Source organism: Oncorhynchus clarkii, chromosome 3 (assembly GCF_045791955.1).
Source record: "Oncorhynchus clarkii lewisi isolate Uvic-CL-2024 chromosome 3, UVic_Ocla_1.0, whole genome shotgun sequence".
Lineage (NCBI taxonomy): Eukaryota > Metazoa > Chordata > Actinopteri > Salmoniformes > Salmonidae > Oncorhynchus > Oncorhynchus clarkii.
This window is the reverse complement of record NC_092149.1, coordinates 71626705-71632704: the sequence shown is the minus strand read 5'-3', so window position 1 is coordinate 71632704 and position 6000 is coordinate 71626705. Positions and strand designations below refer to the sequence as shown.

General features: G+C 38.7%; 1 protein-coding gene across 3 annotated transcripts in view; it reads left to right on the top strand.

Moving 5' to 3' along the window:
* Positions 1–4366: 4366 nt before the first annotated feature.
* Positions 4367–6000, top strand: part of LOC139403212 (F-box-like/WD repeat-containing protein TBL1X) — a 42434-nt gene continuing 40800 nt past the window's right edge. For 2 of the 3 annotated variants that reach the window (XR_011633301.1, XM_071146930.1), the window contains exon 1: positions 5177–5447. The gene's annotated coding sequence lies outside the window, so the exon portion shown is untranslated. Of the gene's footprint in view, positions 5448–6000 lie in introns of all 3 variants that reach the window. The other variant, XM_071146929.1, reaches the window with a different exon arrangement.

Below are 6000 nucleotides of genomic sequence, written 5' to 3'. Positions count from 1 at the left end.
GCAATGTTGCCACATACAAACTTGTGGGTGCTGAGTACTCTGCTTTTTTAGTGGTTTGTTTTATTTGTAATAATTATTTCCAGGAGATGATCCAGCATTAATAACAAACAATGGATAATTCATTTTGGTTTTCTCGTCTGAGGAACATAATTATCAAAATTCTATATGTAATGGAAAATAGAACACATCTTGGATTCTAAATTTGTTTTGTTCTTTCTCTCTGACACACACACACACACACACACACACACACACACACACACACACACACACACACACACACACACACACACACACACACACACACACACACACACACACACACACACACACACACACCATTTGTATAACGGTTTTATGATCTATTTTGCAATAAAATGTAATGACAATGCCAATCACTGTAATCTCACCTGGAAAAAGATCTTTAGGAAGGGCTTAGTAACCTCATAAATGACCTTTATGATGTGAAAAATACTGCTTGTCCATTGCTCCAGTCCACCTTACACAACACCTTTCTTCTGCCACATACAAAACTCCCTGGCCCATAGCTCATATACACACAGTGTCATTGATATATGTCTTTATAGGAACTAAGGCAGCTCAGTAATTAAGTAGACCCAATGCATACACACAATCCCATTAGTAAAGCAAGGTGATAGTGTGGGGTGACGACTCACTCGGCTGTATTACTACTGTCATTGGCTGGCTGGGCTGAGTGGATGGCCCCATTACACAGCAAAATGCTGATATGACAAAGCACCAGGCTGAATCCACTGATTTCACAGCGGTAACTAGGCTATAGCAGACGTCCCCTAACCTTCAAAACAAACAATGCATTATCACTATTAGACCACATCTCCAGTTAGATTTCTGTATAAATCATATTTTGTTTTAGATGTATCCAGGCTGTGAGGTGAAATTCATGAACCATCCAGAGCATTTAGTGTCCCATAGGGGAATGCTGTGAAAGTTATAAACTAGACATTTAATGTTAGTATTTAGCTTGCTTTTATTTTACCAAAATATGCAATCGATCTTACAAGGAGTCCTGTTTTATTGTCTGAACACTGTGATGATGTAGAAATATAGACCTTGGTGATACTGTTGGTGATATCTTAGTACAATTATTTTGCATTAAATGAAAAGCTTTTGGTCTTCTCAAAGGTGTTGTTAGATTACATTGTGGTAATACACATTGGTTCTAATTACAAAGTGAAAGATTAACAACTGAGAAAAAATGAGGGCGAACAATGGTTTTGAATGAGATTTGTCACCTCAGTGGACAATGAAGCAGAACTGTAAATTGTCATTTCTAGCTACCGAGTGTGAAGGGGGTTCATAACATAATATTCAGCACCGCCAGCGTCTCCATTAAAACCTGGAATCGCTGACATTTCAACTAGCTATACCATTAAAGTAATCTGCATTGTACATGTTCTATTTTGGCTATTGTGACTAAAGACAATGTCTCCGAACATCATGTCTGCTGTGGAAAAGGATCTTTAATATATACATTTGATTCATTTAGCAGAATCAAACCCACAACCCTGGCATTGCAAGTGCCATGCTCTACCAAGTGAGTCACACAGGACTATAATATTAATTTAGATTACAATCTAAAGGCTTTCATATGTTTACTTTCCTGCAAGGGTATGTATATGAAATACATTCTCACATTGACTTTAAGTGGGAGTTGTAACAGCCTATGGCGTCAAAATCATTATAATTATTAAGGTTCATTTGGCCATTCGGACCCCAAAAAATATTGAGCAGTATTACATAGGCCTAGATGATGTGTAAACATATTGCAGTTTGGATACAGATTGTTCTAGTAATAGAGCCAAATCAAGATGGATTTTCTATAAGAGAAATCATGAAGGGAATCAAGTTGCTTCTCACCACAGATAATCCCTGTATAATCTATTGCACATTCTCAGTACATTAGAATATAAAACCTACTAGAGACATCAACTGTCATGTCATTCTTTAACACTTATTGTTTGAGTACTTGGAGGAGGGAAGGAAGCAAGAGGTGGAAGGAGGAGAGGAGAAGCAGCAGGAGCCTCAGGTCATCAACCCTTGACCCCTGACCTCAGCTCTTAAATCGCTGGCATATGTCTGATTTCCCCACTTTTCCCCTCACTCCCTCCATCCCTCAGAAATGTGACTATAGCTGAGAAAGAATGCACTGCAGTTACCCTTTAAGGAGCATTCCTCAATGTGTGAACTGCCCCTCTCTACCACCACTACACCCAACCTGAGTCACCTCTGGTCTCTTGGTCCTCCCTTTCATGAACACTCACACTTGACTTTTTTTCCTCTCTTACCACCTCTGACTTTGTTGATAGCTACTTTATTGAGTAAACATGTACTTACTATGACTGTGATATGTGGTTGTCTCACCTTAATACCTTAAGAGAGACGCACTAACTGTAAGTTGCTCTGGATAAGAGCTTCTGCTAAATGACTAAAATGTCATGTCAGATGTGAACATGGTAATATATTTCCTCCAGATAAACATCTCAGCGGAGAAGTATCGACCTAATAGATTTATGTGAGAAGATAAAATACAGTATACATTTGCAGGAAAAAGTGCAGTCATATAAAAAGTATATTCCCTCTGAGAAGTGGAATTTCACAAAGGTAAACACTCAAACCCTGTCGCTGAAAATAGCTTTCCTTTTCTTGTATGCTGTGTTGCTCTGTCTGGAAAATGGGTCTGTATGACATAACAGCACCATAGAAACCCTCATGCGTCTCTCGCCTGTGCGGTTGCTTGCAGTGGGGGATGGGAAGGATGGAAGTAGGGGGGGTACAGTGTTACTGAGTTCACAAAGCCTTTCCTCACTCACACGCATGTGCACACAGAGGCACACACATAGGCACTGACTTACACACACACGCACACACACACACACCCTAGCACAAACACACACACAGATGCGAGCACACACACACATGTGCATAAACACTAGCACACACACACATACACAGTAGGCTTATTCTTTGGTGGGTGGATTGTCTTGGCCCTGCCAGACTGACTCACACCTTGCCTGTGCTCGTATTCTCTTTATGGTATGAATAAAGCAGGAGGGCTTGGGAGCTAAATCCAATATGTCAATGGGTACTGCAGCACAGTGAGAAACAGAGACACAGCTGGATAAAACCCTGCTAGAGGCTGCGCTTCCCAGTGCTAATAACAGCCCAACAAGAGCTGTGTGACTATCGGCACCCTTCCCCCACATCAACATATTACCATCCCCACTCTGTGCTGTCTAGAAAGGTCACGTGACCCTCATCAGTCTCCCGGGTTGGGGGAGGGGGAACAGATTGAACCTGTTCTTTGTTAGGAGGTCAGACCCAGCTCCATGGCAGGAAGAGTTCTTACCACATACACACTAATAGCCGTACACTTACAGGCTACAAATTAAGCCCAGTTCAAATAATTAACATAGGCCCTACTTCAGAGCAGAAAACACTAGCCACGCTGGCCACAAAATCCCCAGAGGCCTGGAAAGTGTAGTTACAAGTGCATATTGGAAAAGGCAATTTTTTCGTCCGTTCACCCCTAAATAAGGGGGTAATATTGTAATAAGACAATGTGATGAGGAATATGATCAAATCCTTTAATCTGTTTGTACAGCCAATATATATATTTAATCAGAATAAAGTAGAAAATATGGTTTTACCATAAAATCATTTGCAGAAGAAAGGAGAAAGCTAAATCCTGGGATGCAAGGATGCAGCAACTTTACTCGCAATAATGATTTATAAAGTTTGATGTAAAAGTGTAATGTATTTGGATGGTTTTACTGTCAGTTACATCTTAATTAATCTAAATTATATTTAAATTCAATTTTGACTATGAGTGATGCTTTTGATATACAGTCACACTTAGCAGTTCAGAATCCACATTTTACTTGGCTACAATAGTAGTACAGTCGGTATCACTATCATTGGTGAAATAAAATGTGGAAACGGTAACAGTGATTACTAAAGTACTATGCAATACTGTGTAATACGTGTTAATAACAATGTTATTACATAGGTATGAATCCATTGCTATCTTTTTCAAACGTGTGCATGGTACTCTGACCTACTGTATGATGATGAATTGCATAATTATTTAGTCTTTTGTGCGCAAATATTCACGCTCATACGGTAACCAAAGGAATGTGTCACACGAATGTAGAGCAGTAACGATGTCAACTTGTTATTTACTTTCCAAATCTGAATGACTGAGCAATGCCAAAGGAGAATTAATCAACCACTATGTGACCCTACAGGCGAAAAATACAGATCGGTGGGGGAGGGAATTCAACTCAAAGGCCAGATACAATGTAGGGTTGTATCTGTGAAGATTACTACCGTAGCCCTTTTACCAGATCCAACCAACCCAAGGTCTTTGGCCTTTGTGCATTAGAAACACTAGTCATTTTCTAACAAAGCTGAGATTATAATGATTGCAATTCTTCAAACTTGGAATTCCGATTCACTTCAAATATATATTTTGGGATTACAGTGTAGTTTATTCTTGATTGATGTAGATGTGTAATCAAACAATAATATTTTACCATATAAAGTAATACATAGGCCTACTTTAAAATAATATCACCAAATATGTTTTGTAGGGGTTGCAATTACATTAATCAATAATCATTGTTATCATCACTCAATTTATATTTGTCTTTTAAAATGGCAAAATGCATTGTAAAAATTACAAGTAGGCTACCAAATACAATACATGACTATAGCTACAATGCTCTTTGGTTGAAGTTTGCAGTGGCCATGTTCTGAGACCACATATAGCCTACATGTACATGCAATTATGTACAATAAATTAACTTGAGGCAATAACAGCTAATAACCATAATTTTGAAATGGCACAATAGAGGAAATCATTGAAGAGAGGTCAAACAATGCCATTCACGTGCATTAGAATTGACTATAAATTCTAATTTTTTATCTATAAAGAACATGGCATGTAGGCAAAATAACATCATGGTATTTCGTTACCATTTAGGCTACTGGAAGGATTTTTATGTTTTGAATAAGCAGGATCAAGGTCAGGTGCTGATTTTTTCATTGTAGGTCACGACAGTCTCTATCTCTCTCTCTCAGCCCTCTTTCTCTATGCCGATGAGCGCTTGCTGCTGTCTCTTGACGTTCTATTTTCAGAAACGCTGAAAACTCAATTGCATACATCCCCAGCTTTAGACCTCGCGCTTCTTTAAACTTTACATGCCACACAATCATTTGCCAGGAATATATATTTTAGACCATCTCTGTTACCTTCGGAACGCAGTTAGAGATAGCAGCGGTGGACAGAACTTGAAGTATGATAAGCAAAATGGGAGGAAAGTCGTCCCTTGCTTATTGAGTTGCAGGCTCTCCTTGTGGAAGTGGAAGAGGTGGCGGCAACACCACGAGCTCACTCTCTGAGAAAGGTAAGTTAGAACTTTTGTTCAAGTGTCATTAATAGTAACATTGTATTCCCATGAATTATACATTGTTGCATGTTAGTACTTGCTGAACTGAGTAACACTGTTATTATGACACGTTTACTGGATCACACTACATGTGTAGATATGTCTTCCAAAGGAACATTTAGATTTTTCAATTGTTAGTAGTCTAATATAAACGTTGCTTTTTATTTTAACATAGTACTTTAATTATTGTATATTTTGACATAAATGAAACATTTTGTTGAGCTGCAATACATCAAATGTAGTAACTTCTGGTGGCAGTTACTGTGTTTCCCTGCTGAGTTATAATCCTGATTTTTAGATTAAAGAGTAAATGAAAAAGAAAACGTGTGATGCAATTTAACATACTCAAACTTAATAATAAAATGTCATATTGGCCACATTTAAAAGGTATTGCTCATGCTGATAGTTCGGAAGCGCATGAGTGGGGGAGGGGAAGTAGAGTCAACTGCACCACCAGTCAGACAGACATTGGCTTCATAGTAGCTTAACCTGCTGCCAGGGTTGCTTCTTT